At 47.5% G+C, this 25,254-nt stretch overlaps 1 protein-coding gene and 1 long non-coding RNA gene across 6 annotated transcripts in view; one reads left to right on the top strand and one right to left on the bottom strand.

Moving 5' to 3' along the window:
• Positions 1-25,254, top strand: part of DTNBP1 (dystrobrevin binding protein 1) — a 211,654-nt gene that overhangs the window by 163,635 nt on the left and 22,765 nt on the right. The window lies entirely within an intron of this gene.
• LOC131834769 (uncharacterized) lies at positions 16,659-20,768 on the bottom strand. Of its 2 annotated transcripts, none has more exons than XR_009354935.1 (3): positions 20,237-20,768; positions 18,984-19,293; positions 16,659-18,128 (listed from the first exon to the last, which is right to left on the bottom strand). It is a non-coding gene; the product is annotated as an uncharacterized LOC131834769 (long non-coding RNA). The 2 variants fall into 2 exon arrangements; XR_009354936.1 differs by having other exon boundaries at positions 16,659-18,071.

Below are 25,254 nucleotides of genomic sequence, written 5' to 3'. Positions count from 1 at the left end.
AGTTTATGCCAGGTGGTTTTAAGGACAAACGCAAACAGAAACCCAGTGTAAGAAATGGCACGGGGTCGGGGGGAGGGCAAGCAGTTAGATGCTACAGAACCCTGGAAAGATCTCTCTGAATTTGGGGTGTGGATTGCTGCTGAAAACAGGACTGAAAGAGAGCCTCCCAAAGCCTTCCTCACACCATCGCTGCATCAGATGTGAAAAATTGAACTCTTCTTAAAATACAGTCTTTTTCTTTCAGATACTGATTTCTACCGGAAAGTTTTAAAGGAATTCCCCTTTCTCTACTTTTGGAATCCTGTCTTAGAAAAAACCCTTTCCTGTCCTGGAATCCAGCATCCTATCCTGTATAGAATCCCTTTTTTGGGCAGTTCTGAGGATGTCTGTGTAGAGTGGGTTGAACATCCTTATTCTCCGTGGACTTTCCTGAGTTTTGGAGTCTTAATTCTCTCCCCTTTTTACCCACAGTACCTGGTTGGAGATGCTTTGATCTCCTGGTCACCCTTTTCTGGGCACACGGTGGTGTTCAGTACGCGTCCCCCTTAGGAAAATGATGTGAAACTGCCATCTTCCAGAAATGGTGACTAAGTGACATAGCATTTACTTTTTCACCTGTCAGGTCAGTTTAACCACAATGCTCACATCTTTTTTAGTAGAAAAGTGCCCCCATATTTTTATTTTTTTTACCTGACTCTAAAAACAAAATGTCTCTATTGTGGAGAACTTACCAAAAAACACCAAGAAAATTATTGAATCACCAGTCAGAAGCAGTCTCAAAAGTTTTGGCATGCACATACACACACACACACAGACACACACACACACCCCTGCACACCCCGTTCTTGACTTGTGATTGTGGTTATGTCCTGATAAACCCAATTATTGCAAGTTAAAAATGCATTAATATTCCTATCCTGTTGGTCATCGTAGCTTAGTCTAGCTGGCTTAATCATGCTCAAAGCTCTTATATTAGCCTACCATTGGGCAAAGGCATTGAGCATAAAATGCCTGTTTCATATATCCGTAGCCTGGGAAAAGTCAACATTCAGAACTCAAAGTATGGCTTTTACTGAATGCATATCACTTTTGCACCATCATAAAGTTGAAAAATTGTGAGTCAAACCATCTTAAGTTAGGGACTGTGTACACACACGTATACGTGTACATAGCTATATCCGTATAGAAGTTGAGATAGCATATAAACAATTCTGTTCCTTGTTCACATTATCAGTATTGCCTCATGTCATTATAATGAATTCCTTAAAAATACTGTTTTCCTGTTGGAAATATAGGTAGTTGCCAATTTTATGCTGTAATTAGCACTGCTATGCGTGCATATAGTCTTAGGGTCACGTATTTTTTCATTTCTTGGTGCCTGTTGACCTTTAGCTTTTCAGAAGGGTTATTCTAATTCACACCTTCATTAACAGTGTGCCTGGACTGCCTCACGTACCCGCACGTGAGAATTTTTCTTTTTAATACAATAAAAGCAACATGTGATTATTGAGGTGCAGTGGTGAGATGAAATTTGATTTATTGGCCTTGCACTGTGAGCTGTCCTGTTCATGCTCTGGCCACTTTCCTGTGAGGTTCCCATGGACTTACTGATGTGAACAGTAAGGGCCTCACATTGCTGTCCTGTTTGTACCAGATTATCTTTCCCAGCTGGTTATTTGCCCTTTAACTTGTTTACTTATTAATTACACACAGAGGTTTCACGTTTTGATGTATTCAGATGAATGCTTTCAAATTATGTTCTCCACTGCATTTATGCCTAAAAAGTTTTCTCCCAGTCCTAAGAAATAAATTTTAAATTGTAATTATTTCTAGTTTGTTTTTTTTTTTTTAATTTTTTTTTTTTAGTTTCTATCTAGCTAATTTTTATTTGCTGATTTTACTAGTTGACCTGGGACTTAATTTGGATACATGGCATGAAGGGAGCCCTCGGTTTTTTGCCATTTAGCTCATTACTTTTTCTAGTCCTAGGGAATTACCCTGTGCTGTTCTCTGCCTCTGCTGTTGGCAGATCTTAATTGGTTGGATTGAACTCTGCCTGTGCGGTGCCTCGACGTGAGCAGCTGAATGGAGCTGGGGAGAAACCAAACCCACCACCTTTCCCCGAGGCCGCCTCGAGCACAGACCCCCCATTCTTCCTTCCCCCAGACCGCTCACTCCCGTCTCTCCTCTTCTGCTCTGTGTTGCTTCTGACGTCACTCGGGAGATAGAAGCCGTCAGAAGGGGACATGCGGGCGTTCCGTCCCCGATGCTCCGGCTGCCTGTGTCTGCTTGCGGTCTGATCCCCCGCCGCCTGGGGACTGTCCCGGCTTCCACAGCCACCCTGTCCCCCTGTCTGCTCTCTCCTCCTTCAGGACTTGGGCAGGTGTCTCCCCGCTTCCTGCATCGTTAGATTTTACCTCCTGCTGCGTCATTCCCAGGGATTATTCTCGTTTCTCCTCGTTTGCTGTCTCGTTCTGTCTCCCTGGCCTCGGTGTCCTTTGTGCTCAGCCCTGAAGGATGGTGAGGTCCCCATGAGCTCCATCCTTGGACCTTTCTCTTGTCTCCTGTGGTCCCAAGGCTTGAAATGCCATCTGATGCTAATGACCCCCCGAGTTAACAGCTCCTGTCCTGGCCTCCCGCTGAGTTCTCCACGGGTATCTGCAGCTCCCAGCTGGGGGACCCCCGGGGCTGTGCTCACAGGCATCTCACCAGCAGCAGTGCAGCCTCCCGTCTCCCTCGGCCTCCCCCATGTCAGGAAACCGGACTGCCGTCCGTCCCAGGACCTAGGCCAGACACGGCCAGAAAATGCTGCTGGATTCTTCCCTCGCTGTCGCACCTCACACCCGGTTCCCACCAGTCTAGTCCGCTCTGTCTCTGCTCCAGACCCGGCACCTGACCCCTCTCCCTGCCTCCGCCGCAGCCTCGAGTCCAGGCTCCCGCACCCCCCACCCTGCTTCCACTCCCACCTTCCAGCCATCAGGGTGGGGGGGGTCACCTCCCCTTGCCCAAGACTCACTCCTGGCTTCCTGTCACCCTGACAGTACCATCTGAGCCCTTCTCTGGGTTGGCGAGGCCCTCCCCACGCAGCACCTGGCTCCTTCTCTGACCACTCCTCCCCTCCGGCCTCCCGGCCTCCAGGCAGTCCCCGGCCCCTTGCTTCTTGCTGCCTCCTCAAGGGTCTCCTCCTCTTAAATCGCGCAGCCCTCTCTCTCTCCCTTTACCTGGCTTTGTTTTATTTAGGACATATTATTATTGTTGTTGTTGTTATCGTTATTGTTTTGGTCAAAGTGCCAACCTGACGTACGTTTATCTGGCTTTTCTCTGGTCGAGTGTCTGCAACAGTGTCGGGCACGGCTCTGACCCCATGGTCACGGGCTGAGTGGACAACTGTGACAGCATCTTCCCTCCTTGCTTTCTGGCGGGGACGCCTTTCAGCTCTGTCCTCCAGACATTGCCGGAGCCCCTCACCTGACCCTTCACGTCCGCCCCTGTCGCCAAGCCGCGGGGGCTCCCTGATCCCCGCAGCCGTGTCTCCCACACGTCAGTCACGTGAGCGTCACTGCTGCAGCCTCTGCCCTGCCCGTGCACAGTCCATACTGTTGTTCACTGATTTTCTTTGGGAAGTTGTGTTTTAAAGGTACAGTTATTGTTGTAAGTGGGAAATTCGTGTCCCTTGACACGAGTAGAAACTAATTGCGAAAGTGAACATGTAACCTTAACACTGTCCCAGCCCCAACTGAGCTTGCCTACAACGTGTTAAAAAAACCTGAGGCCCAGGAACACAGCTCTTTAACGTGGAGGATGAAATTCTTCTTGAAAGCTGTGCTCGTCTTCTGGCTTCTTCACGTGGCCTCTGTGTCTGCTCATCACAGTCCAGAAACACTTCATCACCTGCTTCAGCCTTTGGTCAGGCTCTTCTCCCCGGACCCTTCTCTTCCCCCTCGTTCCTCATCTGGCTGTTACCCCTTCATTTCTCAGGGCTGCTCAGTTGCAGCCTCCTCTAGGAAGGCCTCCTTGAAAGCAGGTTAGGTAGGTGCCCTTCGGTGGCACCCTTTCCGCTCCTGTGGCTCCCCTAGTTGCCCCTCATCTAATCTATATTGAACTGTGGTTTTCTGCAGGAGACTGGGAGCTCCTTAAGCGCAGTATCCCGGCCTGTCCGTGAGTAAATACGGCAGGTGGCTGAACCCGGCCCGGGGTGGGGGGGAAGATGCCGTGCATGCAAACAGGACAGAGTGGTTGGCTTTTGGTTCCAGGTTGGCCTGTTTCAGAAGATCCCGAGATGTTTTGCCCAGTGGATGCGGGCCAGGAAAGCAGGCAGGAGGTAGACAGGCTGCCTGTGGCGTAGCTGCAGAGAGAAGCGTCCAGCAAGGCGGGCACACAGCAGGTTGGGTCCGCCTCGGTCCGGTGCCGCTGCTGATTTGACTTCTGCACATGTTGTGTCCAGGCGGGAGGAGTGACCAAAGTCTGGGCTCAGCGAAGGACCTCCCAAGCAGGAGTGTTAAAATTAGTGGAAACGGGAGGCGTTCAATAGAGAAAGCGGTGGGAGAAAGCGAGCACACGATCTTCTCAGTGTCTGGAAAGGAAGAGAGGGGGGCAAACCCCCGATTTGTGTCTGCAGGGGAGGACGGGGGAAGAATTTGGAGCATGAGGGCAGAGGTGCCGTGAAGCAAGCCTCCTGCGCATGTGTTAGTTACTCGGCCAAGTTCAAAGGGACTTGTTTTGAAGCTTCCGGGGTACGTTCCCACGTTATTTGCTCTGTATAGGACTTGAGAGCCATTTTTTTTGTTGTTTTAAAACTACTCTCCTAGGAAGCACAAAGCCTGCCTCCTACAGGGCTTGCCTAACAAAATGGGGTCGCCAGAAATGCTTTCCGTGCTGAAGGCTTTGAAGGTGTGCCACCTGCTGAGTGTATCTTGAGCCAGACGGTGTTTTGAGAAGTGTTTTCTCCTCGATCTATACTAAAGTGCAAAAAGAAAACTGAAGCCCTCCTGAAAGCTCTTTTGCCAACAGCACCCACAGCGCTGGTGGCGACTTCTCCCTCTCCTTCTCCCGGGGGCACGTTGTTAGCAGTGGCATTTTTGCGGCCAATTTTGCCGATTCTGTTCTTTGTGCCTGTGTGAGACCGAATACCAGAACGCCAGTTAATAGGAAATAGGACCATGACACTAAAGCGACATGTGGTCTCCTGCCCGTGTGATTGTGGAGATCGTGGCAAACATGGAGGGGATGAGTGGGTTTTTCTATCTCTCCTTCCTTCTTCGTTTGCTTCCTGGGCAGCCTCTTCTCTGAGTGCCCTTGGAGGAGTCTGTATTGTAGTATACTCTGAAGAACACGTGTGTTTCGTTTTTCCAGAACCATGGTAAGAAGGTTTATATTACTGTGTACCTTTATTTTATTTTACTATTTTTTAAAATTTCTTTTCAGTGTCCATGTACCTTTATTTAAATTTAACACTGGAACAGCACAAGAAAGTTTTGTTTTTTTTTTTTCTAAAGTCTCCATGAGGGGCACCTGGGTGGCTCAGTGGATTAAAGCCTCTGCCTTCAGCTCAGGTCATGATCTCAAGGTCCTGGGATCGAGCTCCGCATCGGGCTCTCTGCTCAGCGGGGAGCCTGCTTCTCTCTCTGCCTGCCTCTCTGCCTACTTGTGATCTCTCTCTCTGTCAAATAAATAAATAAAATCTTTAAAAAAAAAAAGTCTCCATGTAAACCAGAAGAAGATATGCCTTTAAATGGCAATTTGGTCTGTGTAGAACCAACAGCAGAAACATTGCATTTTCTGGAATCAGACCATTGTGCTGGCCTGGCAATATGACGTGCATTGTATTCAGAGAACATGTAGCAGAAAATTGTGATTATGTTTATACAATAAATCTGTCTTCAGTTCTCTGTTCAGAAAAATTCGTACGTATCATACCACGGTGGAAAGCATTCTGTTCAGAATAGAGCCCTCTCGCTCTTCTTTTAAGGTTGTACTGAGTAATATTGGAAACTTGGTGACACTTCCTTTCTGCTTGAGAGAAATATCAGAGGATCTCACCACCAACTAATAGATACGTTTGTATTTTATTATGTCCAGGTAACTCTTCCTCTGAATGGTGAGACGCTTCATTACCCTTCTCCTGCCCCACAAACATCCCACAAACATGTTCGGCTGCCGCTCTGGCTGCTGGAGCGTGTTTATTTCCATGTGCATTGGAGAGTGACAGTAGATTCACTTCTAATAATTTTTGGTGAAAAACCTATGCTTGGAGTGGACTGAAATGAATATATATAAGACATCCCAAATTGTATGGCTTGATGTACTCTGAGTCTTCCCTTTGGGTCTCAGAATCTTGATAGCTGCCTCATGCTTTCAACAACCGCCCCCCCCCCCCTTGGCTGAAATGTTCTTGATTCATTTAGGAAACACCTGTGTTTGTTGTTTCCTCCACTCTGTGCAGTGCCTGGGGGCAAAGATGACTAGAGGGGGCCCCTAGTACCGGCATCTCCAGCAGCTGCTGCACTGACCTCCCAGGGACCCCTCAGTCAGTGTTGAGGAAAGGAGGGAGGGAATAAGTCATCCATTTTCTCCTCGTAATGCTTTTTTAGATTTGGGATGATGCTGAGAATCTGCATGGGATTCTTGTTTTGTGTATGTGCTCAGATTCTAGAGAGGCGGGCCTAAGAAACAAGGTATCTTTGTACCTTTGAAATACATAACCATGTGGATTTGTTGTCTTTCTGACCAAGACCTTTAGCAGTAGGTGCTGGGACTCTCCTTTATGCTTTAACATCATGCTAAAAATTTATATTAACTGCATGCAGCAGGAAAAAAAAATATTTATAGAGCAACCTTTCTGGTTTTATTCATTTTTAAGAATTTTCCAGAGTATGTGCACACTTGGGTGGCTCAATCAGTTAAGCATCAGCCTTTGTATCTGGTCATGATCCCAGGGTCCTGGGATCGAGCCTCACGGTTGGGCTCCCAGCTCACTAGAGAGCCTGTTTCTCCCTCTCCCTCTGCTGGCTCGTTCTCTCTCTCTCTCTCAAATAATAAATAAGATTAAAAAAAAAAAAAAGAATTTTCCAGAGTTGACTCTTTACTATGATTTATATAATAAGCTTATTAGAGTTGACTAGTCCCAGAAATTATACTGATTGGATAAATCATATTCCCAAGTTTATAAAATGGCCTTTGGTTTAGTTTTGTTACTGTATACCCTGCATGAGGTTTTCTTTGTGATGATAAAGATGGAAAATAGCAGTGTCTACTTTTGTAAATTGATGTTGACCGTTTTAATTTTCCTAAATACGGTATTAAAGACCAGACTACATATGGCTGGGAAAAACTGGGTAGGGGGCAATAGTAACTTTGCTCCTATGTAAGGGCTATACAAGGCTTAATCCTTAAACCGTGCCTTTCAGGTTAACCCAGGTATATGTGGGCCTGTCGGGTAGGGTAACAGGTGTTTGGTAGGGGAGCAGGCAAGTGAGAGCCTGGGATCTGGACCAGGCCAGGAGTGCGGCAACCTTTGGCTTATCTGCTCTCTGGGTATGTTGTATAACCTGGCTGAGCCTCAGTTTCCTTTCTTCATTAAGGCAAAGATGGTAACAGGACCCACATCCTCAAACTGCTGTAAGGATTAACTGGGTCGATATGTGTAAAGGGTTTGCAGCAGTGCCCAGCGTTTACCCACAAGTGCCATAGGTAAGGGTTAGCTCCTGTCACTACAGAGACAAAGCCAACGGCTTAAGTGACTTGTTTCTCCTTACTTGGGTTCTCTGCCTTGTGAGGCGTAAAGATAAACCAGAACAACAGAAAAATCAAGTGCAACCCTTCCTAGGTCACATAGTACATAGTAAATGCAGGTTGGCAAGTGTCTGCCACAGTGAGTGGGAGGAGGGTGTTGGCACATCAGCACCCAGGCTGGGTTTGAAGGGTCTGTACGTCCTTGGACAAGCTAAGTAAGGTCTTGGACAGCTAAGGTCTGTACGACTTTAGCTCTGAGTGCATTTGCTTATCTATAAAATGGGGATCACAGTAGTACCTACCTCGCTGGGCTTTTGTGAGAGCAAATGAAATAATAGTAGCGCCAGCCAATATAATAAATACAGAATGACTGGTCAGCCCTTTGTGATTAGGGATTCACCCGAATTCTAATTCTTGTCGATGGCGCCCTCACTCTTCATTTTGTGATCAGCCATGGGCTCTTTCTTTGACGAAAACAGCGGTGAAGTTTTCTGAGGCAGTTGTTCACATGCAAATATTAAACGGCTATATTTATCACAAACGCATCTTCACGTTCAGATCTCAGACTTCGGTGTCAGAAACTCTTTAATAACACCCGTTCAACAGTAAGATTAAAGTAGGATATTAAAATAATTTTTGGAAAAATGTCTTAAAATCACAATATGAAAAATCCCAAAACATTTCGGGTTTAAGAATGAGGTATGAATATGGAGATTTACAGATTTATTCTTTCCTCGCGCGTTTATTTTGTACTAGTTCGGTCTAAGCGGAGGATGTAAAGATGGGTAAGACCGAGGATCTACCATCTTCAAGTGCGCAGGGCAGTTGGGAGATGGATCGTATAGAAGCAGGAGACCCCAGGCTCCCAGAGGGGGGCGCCCGGAGAGAGGGCGTCGGGCGTCCGTGCACTCGCTGTCACTACACCTGTGGGATTCCGTGCACCTGTCTGTGTGACAGTACGAGTGTCTGCGTGGCTGCTGGCACCCCAGGAGCGGTGGCTGCAGTGAAACGAAGCGAGAGGAAGGCTCTGTGATTTTCTGTCTTTACGGTGAGGCTCAGTATGGCAGGTGATCCACCTTTTCAGTCTTTTCGTTTAGATTGACAGTTCTTTGCGTACATAAGAACTGTGACGAGCTGAAATCGTTTCTTTGATCAAGTAGGCAGTTAAAAGAATTACTGTGTTTCCCCTCCCCTTTCTGTTACAGAAGTTTTCAAACATGCACGAGAACAGCGTCGTAGAAGGCCGTGTCCCCGTCACCAGTTTCAGCAGCCGCCGTGTGGCCAGTCTTGGCCCATCCCTCCCCCCTGCCTGTTTTCTCCTCCGTTTTTAAAGGCAAATCCCATGAAATATCACATCCTCTATAAGGAGTTCAGTGTGTACTGCTCAACAATAAGATTTTTAAATATTCCCACCGTGCCATTATCACACCTAAAGTAATGTAAGTCCTTAATACCCTTACATGGAAGGGATGGTAATGTCAGTTTTCTTAGGTTGGGTGAATCAGATGGTAGCCCTGTGTGGTATTTCTGCAAGACCTCGTTCAGTCATTTCTATCTTACTAAATGTGTGGTTTTGAATTGCTCTTTATTTTTCATCTTACACTGGTGGAAACTTCGCCTTTCCTCCCTTCCAGCTTCTTTGGCCGATCTAGTAACGTGACATAAGACAGATTACAGGAGAAGAACAAACGTGATCTTGTAAATATGGGAGCTCCATAAAAATATGAGATAGGCAGCTGGGCAGCTGAGGCTCAGGTGCTGTCCTGAGCTAAGGAGTGGGAAAGGGGCCTGGGGCTGCACAGGGCAGGAGGAGTCCCAGGAAGATGAAAGGACAGATGCTTAGTAACCAGATGCAGGTGGATCTTTCAAGTAAAAAACAAATTACCTCTGGTGATAGCTCTTACCTAGGCCAGACCCCCCCACCCCATCTAAATTCTCTTAGGGAAGGAACAAGTCAGAGTTTTTCCTGAGTCTGCTGGGTCTTGATGGCCTTCAGCTCAAAACAACCCACATCCCAAAGTGGCACGTTTCGGGGTGGCATTTTCCGCTCCCCTTCATTATCGTCTGGCATGCAGTCAGCAGACTGCCCTAGGTCACGCTCCAATCAGAAACTTTGACCTCCTTAGCATGGAAATCTACAAAAAGGCACGAGTGTCGTTGGCTTACTGAAAGCTCTCCTGAAAGAACAAAGCCGTGACTTCACCAAGGAAAGTGTTGTTCTCGGGATGGGGTCCAGAGGCTCTGCCGACTGAGGCCGGCCTGCAGGGGCTGCCTGGGCCCAATCTGCGTGGCCCCAGGCCTCTGCTCATAGCGCGGCCCGCTTCTTGCCGAGAAGGCTGGGACACCCCCGGACGGGGCACGTGGCCCAGCCTCCGCGAGCCTCTCAGGCCTTGTGCCACCAGCCTGAGGTTCTTCCGAGGACACCTGCTCCATGTGGGCCACCTGTGCCTGTGATGGGGTCAGGCCCGCCTGCCTTATGGGGCAGGGAATTGCTGAGAAAGGGTTGTCGGCGCCAGCGGAGAGTGAGAAACATAAATTTAAAAAATGAAGCTTTTCTGAGTAATAGAAAAGAAGAAAGTAAAGTGTTTACAAGCAGAGCTGGCAGGTCTCGGGTCTGCAAGAAGAGAAAAGAATTTAACTTTCGATGAGCCAGGGAAGACCCTGGCCTGGAAGGTGGGGCTTCTGGGCCTGGCTCAGAAAGTCAGACGTTCGCGGGCATCAAGCCAGGGCGCAGCGCGCGGCGTCCGCTCACCGTCCTCACACACAAGCTGCAGAATGACAGTGCTTTCCGCCTTCCTGTTCCTTCTCCTCCTCCTGTTCCCTCGGGCCCTGAGCTGAGGCTCAGGAGCAGAGCCCTTCCTGCTGTTTCTCTGACAGCTTTCTGAAAGCAGGCCCTGCACATCCCATAAAAATTCCGGTCGAATCGCGCTTGTGGCTCGGGGTTGTGGTCATGGGTTCCACTGTGACGTGCGGCCCGGCACATGCTTGTCTTTGCAGAACCGACAGGTCGTAACATCTCTCGTCCGCCTTCGCGGGGTGAGCCTCTGGAGCCACACGTAGGTTGAACTGATTCTTTTTAACAGATGCCTTTTAGTTTAGTTTGTTTCCGCTAACGTGATTTTATCCTGACCTCAGCGTTCCGTGGAGTCTTCCTGGGCGAGTACAGGATGGAAACAAAACCGAGTCATCAGGCCGGGACTAGGGCAGCCTTTTGAAGGTTGCGGGAAGGGAAAAGCAGCCCCAAGTGGGCGTGCGCACTTGAAGTGGCAGAGAAGTCACGTGGCTGTTGTAGTCAGTTCAGCAAGTTTTGCAGGATTGTGTTAAACGTGTGGTCTCACCAGCACTGCAGCCTTCTTGTCTGTGGGCTTCTGGTCCTGCTGCAGAGCTGCTGAGCAGCTCGTGTATAATGCCAGCAGGATGGGGAGGCCCTGGGGGGAAGGGGCATCTTGGCTACCAGTGTGTGCGGTATGTCACATAAAAACCCCTGAATTGCCCAAAGAGAGCAGCCTGCACATCACGATACCTCTTTGACTAGAATCCATTTTTGGCAGACCAGTGATTTAAATCCTAGATTGTTCATTGGGTCTTTATTTGAAATGATGAAGTCTGTTTTCGTGGGAGAATCTTCTGGTGTGAGTGTGTGTGTGGGGGGGCTTACTTTGTTTAGCTCCTTTTGTATCAATTTCAGATTTTTAGTTTATTTCAAAAATTTAAGTTTAGTAATTAAGGAATTGATTCAGTCCGTCTCTAGGCCTGAGTAGATCACAATGCTAAAATGTGTGGTTTAATGAACCCGTGGGCACAGTATAGCCAGGTAGGTTTTATTTTCAGATTTTTTTAAATTAAGGGTTTAATTATTCAGTTTTGGATTATATATGTGTTGTAGGTGTATTTGATGGAAAGTAAAAGCAGGGTCTTGGAAGATGACATAGGTGGTTTGGTTTTCTGTTTCTAACTAACTGTCTATTTAAAACCTTAACGTGAAACTTGGCCCATTTGCATACTGGTATGACCTACCCGAGGTCTTTAAAAATGAATTTTTGCCATAAGCATTTGTCGATTCAACAAAGATTTGTGTTTGCCTTCGTTAAGTGTTAGGAATGCAAAGTGGAAAAGATTATTACTTTCAAGCGGCTGCTGTTAGCAGGAAGAGAGAAAAATACAGTGAGGTAGTCTCTTTATTAAGAGCACAGCTGGGCGTAGTTGGAACAGAAGGGAGCCTCCACGTCATCTTGGGGTGGTTGGGCAAGGAGCCTGGAAGACTTTGGGGGAGCCGTGCTTTCATTTTGTAAACCTCAACAGAAGGGAGCACGGTTCGTTGTTGCTTGCCCACTGTATGCCAGGCGGTCTACCAATGAGTAGGTCTACCTGTTGTTACAGAACTAAAATTCAACCAAGTCTGGTGTTGTTAAGCGATTCAGGAGTTGGGCTCCTAGGGGAGGAACTCTGAGGAGTTGGAGAAATTGGAAGATTTTTACAAGAGGGCACCGAAGTTATTAGCAAAAGAAAAGGAAGGATTGTTCCCAGCAAGGTCACTTTCCTCTTCAGGGAAAAGGGCAGGAGATCTTACACAGAGAACATCATCTTTCCTTGGCGGATGGAGAGGGCTCACTTAACAGATGACTTCATTGGTGCTGACCAGAAAATGCTTGAGCGACCAGCTAAGGCCGCATTTCTGGGGGAGGTTGAAACTGCAGTTAGATTGGGTATGAAGCTCCTATTTGGAAACTCAATCTAAATGACACCATTTGGGGCCCGCAGTTTCCTTTTTTTTTTTTTTTTTTTTAATAAATGGAAGGCAATAAAAGATTTTAAGTAGTGTATGGGAGGGGGTAACATTGATTTGTTAACTCGGACAGATCACTCTAGTTGGCTGTGTGGGAAAGGGACTGTTGGTTTCTCATTCGCTGTGTGGAGAACAGATGGGGGAGAGGTCGGGTAGAAGGTGCCATAGGGAATGGGACTCTGGATGGAGGCCATTGTGATAGAGATAAAAATGGACTCAGGAGATATTTTGGAAGCAAAATTGAGAGAGTTGGGAATAATTAGGCATTAGAGAGAGTCCCGAGCTTTGTCATCTTCACAGAAATATGGGGACTCATCTATGTCCTTAGGAACTGGCAACAAACATGTAGACTCTCAATGACCTTGAGAAGAGCGTCTTCAGGGGAATGAAGGGGACGGAAGCCATGTGGTAGCCACATCGTTGTTAGTCCTCACGGCAACCCTAGTAGCGTGTCCCTATTGTATTGAATTTAAGAGATTTTAAGTAACTTCTCAAAACTACCCAGCAAGGAGGTGGTGAAGCAGTGTTTGAACATTATCTTCTAGACTCCTGAGCCTGTGCTCTCTCTCCACCGTGTAAGGCTGCATCTTATAAAAGAAGCAAAGTGCTTGAGAGGCCTCTGTTTCTCGTCTGAGTGCCCAGGACGCCGGACGGGACCTTAAGTGCTACAGGGAGCCACACGTTCACATGAGGTCTTGTTGTTGTTGTTTTTTTAACAGCTATGGTGAGGGGTAATTTATACATCATAAAATTTGCCCATTTCAAGTATATCAATTTTTAATAAATTTACAGAGCTGTGCAGCCATCCCTGATGGAAGGGAACGTGGGGTCTGGAGCTGACGGCCCAGAAAGAACTCTTGACATGACTTTTGTGCAAAAAGGCGATGTCATTGAAGCAGCGGGCCAGGACCGCTGGGCGGAGAGAGCTGCACTGGGGCTGTGAGAGGTGGCTGGTGATCTGCTGTGGCCTTGGGGGAGGAAAAGACAAAGGGAAGTGCCGAGAGGGCTTTCATCTGTTCGAGGAGACTGACAGGTCCCCGGAGGCCTGGCTGTTGATAAGCAAAGGTTGTTTTTCCCTTAAGACAGTTGGAAGTTTCCAAAAGGCTGTCATACTCCGCCTGCCACACACATTTGTCAATGGGCTGCAGGTTATAAAGATACTTACTTTTGTCTACATTTCCTTCTGCCTGTGTTCCCCGCATCAATCACTGCATCCAGTTTTAGGACATTCCCATCAGCCCCAAGAGATCCCTTTCTGCCCATGTGCCGTCAGCGCCAGCCCCCAGCCCAGATAGCCACACGCCAGCTTTCTGTGTCTTTACGGACAGTCCCTAACGTGGAATGACCACAGGAAGCAGGGCCTTCTGGGCTGAGTCCCTCTCACTCAGCAGAATGTCCCTGCGTTTCATGCATGTGGTAGCTTGTCTCAGTGCTTGGTTCCTTTCGTTGCTGAACCATATTCCAGTCATAGGAAAACAGCGCCTTTTTGCCGATCCATTCCCCAGTGGAAAGACAGCTGGATTGTTTTCAGTTTGGGGCCGTTAGGAATAATATCGCCGTAAACATCCACGTGCAAGTGTTCATGCAGATATAGCTTTTCACCTCTCTTGGGAAGGCTGAGTCCTCGGAGTGGAATGGCTGAGTGGTATGATAAGTTTCCGTTTCACATTTTAAAGCAACCGCTGAGTTGTGTTCCATAGTGGTTTTCTCCTTTGACCCTCCCCCAGCCCTCCTCCCCTCCAAACCCCCACCCCCCCAGTTTTCCTCCATCCTTGCCAGCGCTTCCGGTCGTCCTTTAGAACAGAGCTATCGTGGCGGGGGTGCAGTGGTCTCTTCTGTGATTCTGACTGGGACTTCTCCACTGACCGATGATGTAGAGCATCGTTTTATGTGTTTATGAGCCATTCCTGTATCTTCTCCAGTCAAATGACTATGGCAATGTCTCGCCCATTTCTTAGCTGGGCTGTCTTATTGAGTTAAAAGAGTTCTTTATATATTTTGGATACAGGTTCATTATTGCATAGACGATTTGCCAGTATTTTCTTGCAGGTTTTAGTTTTTCATTTTCTTAATTATCTATTTTGAAACACACAAAGTTTTTAATTTTGATGAAGTCCATTTGAACAAAAAAAATTGTAATGGATTCTACTTTTGCTACCGTCTTCAAGCACCTTTTGCCTAACCTGAAGTTAGGCAAGTTCCCTACACGGTTTTCTTTCTTTTTTTTTTTAAAGATTTTATTTATTTATTTGACAGAGAAAGATCACAAGCAGACAGAGAGGCAGGCAGAGAGGAGGAAGCAGGCTCCCCGCTGAGCAGAGAGCCCGATGCGGGACTCGATCCCAGGACCCCGAGATCATGACCCGAGCCAAAGGCAGCGGCTTAACCCACTGAGCCACCCAGGCGCCCCCCTACACGGTTTTCTAACAGGTTTGGTGTCACTTAATCTTGGAGGTCACAGAGTTCTTCTGTGGGGAAGTGGTACTTAAGCTGAGATCTGAAAGCCGGGTAGGAGGCAAGGGGGCGGGAAGAGATTCCCACTCGGGGAAACAGCAGGTGCGCAGCCAAGGCTGTTGGGATCGTGTTGGGTTCGATGAGGTAGAAGGCGGCCCTGAGTGCTGGGCGCAGTGAGTGCGGTGGTGCCTGACTGGAGAGCTGATGAGATTCTGCAGGGCCCGCGGGGCGGTCCTCCTGTTGCAGAAAACCGACCTTCCTGCTTCAGAGCCAGAATAGAACTCGGGAGACGAGTCTGGGATGAAGAGGAACCGGAGCTTTATTGCTTTGCCAGGCAGAGGCGTCTGTGGCAGGTTATGGCCTTCAGAAACTGCAGGCCCTCCCGAAGGAAGGCACTGCAGGGTTTGCTAGGGAAATACAGGAGCTAGCCAGATTTGACAGGAATTGTGTTCATCTACCAGCCGCCTTTGTCATGTCTGTAAGGTGACACGAGGTTCTTGAAACAAAAGGCTAAGAAGAAGGGAGGGAGGTTTGTGGAAGAGAGGGAAAAGGTTACTTGAAAATGAAATTTTGGGCGCCTGGGTGGCTCAGTTGGTTAAGTGACTGCCTTTGGCTCAGGTCATGATCCTGGTCTCCTGGGATCGAGTCCTGCATCAGGCTCTCTGCTCAGCGGGGAGTCTGCTTCTCCCTCTGACCCTCCCTTCTCGTGCTCTCTCTCTCTCTCTCTCTCTCTCTCTCTCATATAAATGAATAAAATCTTAAAATGAAATTCTGCTGTAGCATTAGTGCAGCCATTTTGATTTTTGTTCAGCTTTGAGCTTTTAAGTGTTCCTACTCCCAGGAGCTGTTGGGCCAGAGAGGGCGTGGCATGATCAGATTTGCTTTGTAGGACAGTCCCTCTGGCTGCTGTGTGGAAATGGATTGGGAAGGCGGCCAGTGTGGATTTGGACTGACCAGCTTGGGGACTCTTGTTTCCTCGTTAGTGAGACCTAATGACAGCTCTGACCCCATGGGCTTGTGAAACCAGAGAGCGCCCCCTGGTGTTTGAGAGCCTGCCTTGAGTTCTAGGCCGTCCCTCATGCCTCCCAGCCAGTAGGCTCTAGTAAGGGGGAGTGAGCCAGTGCCCGCGGCTGCACTCCCTTCCCTTGCACACACGTACTTTTGGTTGTGTTCATTGGGTTTTTCTTTTTCCAGGAGATAGAGTTTGCACCCAGCAATTTCGTTTAAACACCTTCACTGCTTTCTTTCTTCCTAAGATTTTGGGGAAAATTGAAAGCAAGTGGGGCGCCTGGGTGGCTCAGTGGGTTAAAGCCTCTGCCTTCGGCTTGGGTCATGGTCCCAGGGTTCTGGGATCGAGCCCCGCATCAGGCTCTCTGCTCAGCGGGGAGCCTGCTTCCTCCTCTCTCTCTGCCTGCCTCTCTGCCTGCTTGTGATCTGTCTGTCAAATAAATAAAATCTTAAAAAAAAAAAAATTGAAAGCAAGTTACTTATTCATTCATGCATCCATTCATTTAAAAAAAAAGTACATACAACTCTCACCTCTCCGCTACACACACAGAACACAAGAACAGCAAGTCCTCTTGTTGGGGGAAGGAACATCTTTGGGTAAGTGCGGCTCCTAATCTGGGGTCCTGGTAGCATAGGACTGACCCACCTGTTCTCTTAATTCAGGCAGTCATGGGGGAAATGTCACTGAGTCTGATGAATACAAGAGAACCATGAAGGCAGCACAAACTGTGAGGTTGTAATCCACTAATTCAACATAAGATGACCGCAAGACATTTTCAAGGACTGCAGTATCCAGTTTAAACACTGAGCTTTTATTTTAGTTTTGAAACACAAAACGTGGAAGAATCTTTTCTGTGCTTTTCCATGAGTGTCCTCTGATTGACTCAGTGAACTAATAGAAGCAAATTACTATTTCTCAAAGGGATTACAGTAAATCTAATTCATTTTATCCTTCAAAATACGACAGAGCGCGCTGGGATTTCTAGGCCAAGGGTGAGAAGTGTCTTACTCAGAAAACTAAAATATATTCTTTTTACTAAGTGTTTCCCACTCTGTCTGCGAAACGGATACCAGAGAACATATTGCCCTTTTTATAGTTTTCTGAAGTAAATAGAGAGAAAGGTTTTTCTTGGAGTTACAGAGAAATACAGGTAGTGAAACGCCCGCTCTAAGGAAAGGAAATAGAACGTGGTGTTGAAATCCCTTTGCTGGGTCATCTTACTTTGTAATGTCCAAAATGGTAAATGGCAGGTAAATTTTGAGTGTCAGGCGATTCTAGTAAATTGGAAAATATTTCGTGTCTCATGGCATACCCATAATCCCAAAGGGAAGATGTTAGGGTTAGGACAGGAAGTGAGGGGAATGAAAAAGACAGAAGAAATCAACTCTCGTACCTATGGGCGTTTTCTAAAGGAACCCACATAGGTTGTGTTTTGTTTTGTTTTTTTAAGATTTTATTTATTTATTTATTTGACAGAGAGAAAGAGAGAAAGCAAGAGAAATCACGAGTAGGCAGAGAGGCAGGCAGAGAGACAGGGGGAAGCAGGCTCCCCGCTGAAAAGAGAGCCTGATTTGGGGCTCGATCTCAGGACCCCAGATCATGACCCAAGCCAAAGGCAGAGGCTTAACCCATGAGCCACCCAGGCGCCCCCCCACATGGGTTTTTGTAAGTAAGTTTATGAAATAGTAAAGCTGAGCCCAAACCAGAAAGCTTGTTTGTCGTCAAGAGCCTTGTCATGAATTGCCTCCTGCGCGAAGAGTAGACAGAGTTGGTCGAGTACAGACGGGGACGATGGATGAAGGAAGTTCAAAGTCCTGAGACTGTTTACCCCAAATGCTGATCAGGTCACCTCTCAGCAGCGCTGTGCGCCGACCGCTCCCCTGAGGTCAGAGCCGTGTGTATGTTGCGTCGCGTGTCATCCTCGCACGGTAGGATGTTTGTGTTTTCTTTAAGTGCTTTAAAATCTTGTCTCATTACCCAGGGCTGTAGTTTATACACCAGCCTCCTTAAAGGGCGGGTGGAAGAGAAGGGTCCCCGCTGTGTTTGTCTCCCAGAAGAAACTCAGCTTGCTTCACGAGATCTGTAGGCAGACTTTTTCATAAAATGACAAACGTGGGGAACCTTTTTTGTTGGTGTGTTTTTTCTCTCCTGCTTACGAGTATATACAAAAAGAGACAGTGATGAAATGAAAGTAATTGTGTGTTGGCTTAGACTAAACCTTTCTCTCGAGTGGGTGTTTCCTGAAGGCCGTGCCTTCTCTCTCTCTCTCTCTCTCTCTCTCTCTCTCTCTCGTCTCGTAATGAGTCGTCTGTTCACTCATTTCATGATCACTGTTGAGTTCCCGCTTTGCACCTGGCGCAGTGGAAGACCACGGAATACCCCCCACAAAAACAACCTATTCCTGTGGGTTGGTAATGTGAAAAACAAAGGCAGAAGAAAAATTATTAAAGTTTCTTCCTACTTAGAGCGCACTGACAAGTCCTTGAAACAGGCAGAGTGTGACCTTCCTCTGGGAACTCAGCTGCCTTGATGTTGACTCTTTGCTGAGGGCAAAAGGCAATCTTAACCCGCCCCCTCTGCCCTCGGGATCCTGTGAGTCTACTTTAAACATACAGAAATTCCTTTGGAAGCTCCGTTTATCTCTGCCCCCTCCAAGATACCTGTTGGCAGCCCTCCCCCAAGCATATGACCCACCAATACACATCTCAAGAGTCTCATGATGGAGTTTTTACTAAACAGTAATAAATGACCTTTTCCTTACAATAGCCGGCCCCCTCCGGATCCTGGAAACCTTGCTTCCAAACTACCTGGGAGGTTTGTTCTGTCCTTAACCCCTCCCAACTTGAAGGTAAATAATCAGCCACCTCTGACAACCCCAGTGCACGTCTTTCTGCCCATGGGTCCTGTCTCTGGGGTTTAAGAAAACCACCGTTTTGCACCTAAGATGAATCAGAATTCTTTCTTGGTGGTCAGCGCCTGACCTCACCAACATTCCAAAACTACCTCATTGGATTGTGCGGGCAGGCCTTCATTCTAGGGAGTGTTGACATTTTCTGGATCATTCGTGAAAAGGACAGGGTCACATCACAGTTTTCATAACACTGAATCCTGTTGTTAGCGCCGTTGATGTTATACTCTCCTCACAACAAAATAATCTTGTGTATGAACTGCTGTCATTTTAGCTGAGTACGGACAAGGGAGTTCCCATAGTCTCTTGCGTGTGTTGACTGGATGGAGAGCCTCCAGGTTAATGCTGTTCTGAGTAAACTCTCAGGCCTCCCTCGGTCTCCGCCGACTTTGCGTTGTTGTTACCCTAAAGGAAAGATTTATTGCTTCATTTTGTAAATAGGAATTTCGGGAAGTGATTCAGAAGCCGCATTTTGTTGATCATTTGGAGGTGATTTAGTATTTTTGAAGAACGCTGTTTTTAAGGCTTCCCAGATTTCTCAGCCAACCCTCCCCTAGTCCCCGGGTAATGGCCTTTTTGTGTCACTGTGCATCCTGTTAAGCCCAGGTATTTCTGAGTACGCACTGACTGTATGGACCTGTCTGATGTCATGGTCCATTGCCAGCCCGAGAGCTCTGGTAGCCACTCCCCCCCCACCCCCCACGTTTAGCCCCGAAGAGGATGCTTGCTTGTTGTCAGCCCTTCTGAGGTCTTGCTCGTGTTTCCTGGCAGCCGGGCCTCGTTCCCTGAGCTGCTGTGGCTGTTTCTCTCCTGCCTCACTGCCTCCTGAACATCTGGCCTGCTGTGCCCGCCTCAGGCCGCTCTGCGGTCAAGCCAGCAGTTGAAAGCCTGCCGCCGAGATCAGCTGGTACAGCTGGTGTTCCCGGCCCCCGGACATTTGGCATTTTGTGATTGTGACCCTTTCGTTCATCTGACTTTTGCTGATCCGTCATCGGCACTAAGGCTGCCGAGCTGAAAGTGTAACATGAAGAACTTTCTTCTCTGCCTCTTAAGTCTAGTGCTTAGGGCCCTCGGAAATAAACGGACAAAAGACAGTTTAATAGGAGAAAAGGCGTACAAATTTTACTTGCATGTTCACATTTTAATTTTTAGATGCACACAGAGGCCCTCCTAGAAAAGAAGGGAAGACCCATAGGCCAGAGTCATACCCGCAGGCTTATATACTGTCTGAACAGAGGGTGATAAACAGAAGAGACCAAGACAAAGAGGGAGAGTTAGGCGCCTGGGGTGGTAAATTACAGGAAGGTCCATAGATGGGGGGACCCAGTGGCAGGTGACGGTTACTTACTAAGGTTCACCACACAGAGGCGAGTCGGTGCCGTCTCCGATGGCGAGTCATCCCCGGGGATTAGGACTCCCCTTCCAAGCGCCTGGGTGGCTCAGTGGGTTAAGCCTCTGCCTTTGGCTCAGATCATGATCTCAGGGTCCTGGGATCGAGTCCCGTATCAGGCTCTCTGCTCCGCGGGGAGCCTGCTTCCCCCCGCCTCCCCCGCCTGCCTCTCTGCTTGCTTGTGATCTCTCTCTCTCTGTCAAATAAATAAATAAAATCTTAAAAAAAGACTCCCCTTCCTCTTCCTGGTTATGTGAGAGGGAAACACTTCACATGTCACATTTAGACAGAAAGGGGAAGGTTAAAGAGCTTTCTTTCCCTTTGCACCTGCTGTTTCTCAGCTGCCTTCAGCTCAAAGTAATCTCCGTGCCAAAGTGGCAAATTTCAGAAATCCTCAAAATTCTCTCTGAACCCCATTTCCAATCAAGAGTACGCACCCCTGACATTTCCTACTTGTCTCTCTCATTTTCTGGTTCCTCTTTCTACCAGGCATTAAAGCCTTCGTGGCTAGAAGTCCCTACCGAGGCCCCCACCGTGGCGGCCCGCTCCCCGCCCGCTCCTCCTTTCTTCAGACTCGTCTGTCTCCCTGCCCGTGTCTCCCCGTCAAACCCCAGTTGATCTGAGAAGTGGTGGGGAGGAAGCAAGCGTGGCAGACCTCATTTCTGTTCACTTTTCAGTGTCCGGATCTTCTCAAAGCTCCCAAACACCATATTCTGCTGACTTAGAAGAGACATATAAAAACGTGCAAATCTCCAATTGGGGAAATTTCAGGAAGGAGCACTAAGGGAAGTGAGAAAAAGCTGACTATTCAGCAGGCCACCCCCACGTGTCGGCAGCTCCCCCGCTGGTCCCTTCCTCAGGCATCTTCTTCCTCTGCTTCAGGACTCAAGGCTCTGCTCGGGGGCCATCTTCTGCCATCCCCGCCGGCTGCCCCACCAGCCTTCCCGGGAAGCACGCAACCCATCTCTCATCGCCGTCTTATTAGCTGGCCGCGAGGGCTTATGGCTGCCATTTATAATACTAATTTATTCATAAGTCACCTGCTTGTGAGTTTTCAACAGCTTGCAACCGAAAGTGATAAATCCCCATTTCTAAAATATTTTTCTGGAAATAATTACATTTCCAACAGATATGATCAGCTTTCAGGCATTCTGAGATTTGACTGTTGCGAACCTTTTAGAGGCTGACGTTTCCAACTTGTGGCTTGAGGACATTTATAATGAGAGGCCCTTGCCTCCAGAAGCACATTGAGTTTTGTGTCCCATGTGATAAATGTTTTATATGGCAAATATACGCAGTGTTCGTTTCTGGTGCGTGTAAATGTTGTGGGAAATACTCAGTCATTTTAAAAGTGCTAGTACTGAGGAGCGCCTGGGTGGCTCAGTTGAATATCACTGACGAATACGCAGTAATAGTAAGTGTCGGACTCTTGATTTTGGCTCAGGTCATGATCTCAGGGTCGTGAGATCGAGGCCCGCATCAGGCTCCACACTCAGCAGGGAGGCTGCTTAAGAGTCTCTCTCTCCCTCCACCCCTCCCCCACTCCTGCACACACCTACGTGCTTTCTCAAAAAAAGAAAATGCTACTGAATTCTTTTTTTTTTTCTTTTTAAAGATTTTATTTGACAGACAGAAATCACAAGTAGGCAGAGAGGCAGACAGAGAGGGAGGAGGAAGCAGGCTCCCTGCTGAGCAGAGCGCCTGATGCAGGGCTTGATCCCAGGACCCTGAGATCATGACCTGAGCTGAAGGCAGAGGCTTTAACCCACTGAGCCACCCAGGCGCCCCTGCTCCTGAATTCTTAATAGATTTGCTGTAATATATTTTCTTAGTAAATTGTCTGGAAAAGTACACCTGCTTTTACACTTGAAAAGGTTTGAAACTATTATTCTTGAGTGTAATTTTTCAAATACTTAATTTGAATTTTGGGGCAGTGTAAGTAAAAACATCTCTAAAGGTGATTGTTTCAAATATTACTGCGTATTCGTCAGTGATATTCAAAGTCTAAGGCAGGGCAGAATCAAGGTGGTAGAGTAGAAAGTCCCTCGGCTCGCCACCTGCCTCAGACCTGCCAAAATAACTACAGGTACCACAGCTGGGGCTAAGCATGACCCGAAGACAAGCCCAGCAGATTTTCCCCAACTAAGATTATAAAGAAAAAGCCCCATCGAGACAGGTAGGACGGATGGAGACACAGTTTAGTCAAGGCCCACACCTTGAGCCCAGTGACCCACAATCAGGAGGGCTGTCACAATCCCAGAGGCCCTCCCTGAGGACTGGAGGGTCCCGGCCCCACACCGGACTTACCCACACAGCCAGGAAGACAAGCCTACACAATGTCTGGCTTTGAAAACCAGCGCGCTTAATTCTGGGAGAGACGGAGACCTATGGGGAACAGACATCACTCCTAAAGGCCACAGGTGTAGCCTCCCTCCTTCTCCAACCCAGCATGGAGGCAGCACTTTGAAATTCGCCTCGGTTCCAGATGAAGAAGATTCACTGACTAGTTCAGAGCATGTGCAGGAAGGGCAGGGATCTTTGGAACTTTCTCTAGGGGTGGAAGTGCTGGCCGGTGCTTTTATTTTTTTCACTTCTATATGGCTGGCTGGGTGCTCTTGGGGACCATTTCTGATACCCTCCATCTACCGAGCTAGTACTGCTTGCCCTGTCCTGGGGCTCCCCTGTGGACTTGCCCGTCCCAACCTGCCCACCCTGGCCAGTGCCCCTCCCAATGGCCCCTGACACTACCACACCCAGCAGGTAGCCTAGCCCAAGACTAGTGCCACCCCTATCAGCCCCCACCCCAGGGGACCAGCCCCCACACACTAGAATGTTTACAGCAGTTGCAGCAGACCTTGCAGAGCTGCACCGAGGACCGAGTCCACACACCAGCTCACCCAGGCCTTGCAGACAGCTATGCCAGGGGAAACATGCACACCAGCAGATCTGCACCAATTGTAGCCCGGCCACAGTAGGTGGGCACATGCAGCCCACACAGAGGATACGCCTGGAGCACCCAGGGGTGCAGGTAACTGGGGGAAGTTTGCACTGCTGGGCTTCAGAAGACACCTACATGAAGCCATCCTTCTAGACTGAGAGACTCAACTGACAAACCTAAGATATAGAAACAAGTGCAGAGAGGCAAAAGGAGGAAGACAGAGGAATATATTCCAAATGAAAGAACACAGCTAAACCTCAGAAAAAGAGGTAAATGAAACAGATCAACAACATACCAAGTAAAGAATTCAAAGTAATGGTCATAAAGTTGCTCATCAGACTCAGGAGAAGAATGGATGAACACAACGCAAACTTCAACAAAGAAGTAAAAACTTTAAAAAGTAACCACCCAGAGCCAAAGAATACATACAGTAACTGAAATGAAAAATACATGGGGGGTGCTCCACAGCAGAGCAGATGATGCGGAAGAACAGGTCAGTGATGTGGAAGACAAGGCAGTGGAAATCAACCAACTGGAACAGCAAAAAGTAAGAAGAATCAAAAAGATGAGGAAGGTTTAAGAGACCTCTGGGACTACATCAAGCATAGTAACATTTACATTATAGAGGTCCCAGAGGGAGAAGAGAGAGAGAAAGGGACAGAAAACCTATCTGAAGAAGTAATGGCTGAACCCTTTCCTATCCTGGTGAAGGAAACAGACACTCAAGTCCAGGAAGTACAGAGAATTCCAGATAAGATGAAGCCAAAGAGACTCATAGGAAGACATAATCAAAATGTCAAAAGTAAAAGACAAAGAAAGAATCTTAAAAGCAATAGGAGAGGGGCACCTGGGTGGCTCAGTTGGTTAAGCCTCCAACTCTTGATCTCAGCTCAGGTCTTGATCTCAGGATTGTGAATCCAAGCTGGGCGTGGAGCCTACTTAAAAAAAAAAAAAATAAGAGAAAAACAATTAGTTGCATACCAGGGAATCTCCTCACGACCCCGTAAGATGGTCAGCTGATGTCCAGCAGAAACTTTGCAGATCTGAAGGGAATGGCATCATATATTCAGAGTGCTGAAAGAAAAGCACTTAGAACCAAGATACTCTACCTGGCAAGGTTACCACTCAGTATTGAAGGAGAGATAGGGGTTTCCCAGACAAGACAAGACATGAAGGAGTTCATCACCACTAAGTGGCCTTGCAAGAAAATTAAAGGGAATTCTTTATTTTTTTAAAGTTTTTATTTAAATTCCACTTAGTGAACATCCAGTGTAATATCAGTTTTAGGTTTCCCATATAGTGATCAGCACTGCCCTACATCACCCAGTGCTTGTCACAAGGGTGCTCCTTAATCCGTGTCACCTTTTCAGCATATCCCCTCACCCACCTCCCTTCTGGTGACCATCAGTTTGGTTTATAGTTCAGAATCTGTTTCTTGGTTTGCCTCTCTTTCTCTCTCTTTTTTTTTTTCCGCTTTGCTCTTTGTTTCTTTTCTCCCCCCCCCCTTTTTTTAAGATTCTATTTATTTATTTGACAGAGAGAATGTGAGCACACAAACAAGGGGAGCCGTGGGGAGAGGGAGAAGCAGGTTCCCTGTTGACCAGGGAATCCAACATGAGACTCAATCCCAGGACCTGGGGATCAAGACCTGTGCCAAAGGCAGACACTTAACTGACTGAGCCACCCAGGTGCCCTTGCTCTCTGTTTCTTAAATTTCACATATGAGTGAAATCATATGATCTTTGCTTTTTTCTGACTATTTTACTTAGGCTAATGTTCTCTAGCTCCATCCATGTTGTTGCAAATGGCAAGAGTTCATTCTTTTATGTGGCTGAGTAATATTCCATGGTGTGTGTGTGTGTGTGTGTGTGTGTGTGTATTATATATGTACCATCTCTTCTTTATCTATTCATCGGTTTAGGACACTTGGGCTGTTTCCATAATTTGACTACTGTAGAGAATGCAGCTATGTATACTTCAGGTTGCATGTATCCTTTCAAATTCGTATTTTTTTATTATTTGGGTAAATACCTAGTAG

The sequence above is a fragment of the Mustela lutreola genome, chromosome 6, assembly GCF_030435805.1.
Source record: "Mustela lutreola isolate mMusLut2 chromosome 6, mMusLut2.pri, whole genome shotgun sequence".
NCBI classification, from domain to species: domain Eukaryota; kingdom Metazoa; phylum Chordata; class Mammalia; order Carnivora; family Mustelidae; genus Mustela; species Mustela lutreola.
Note: the sequence above shows the minus strand (reverse complement) of the source record. Positions and strands in the feature narration are given on the sequence as shown.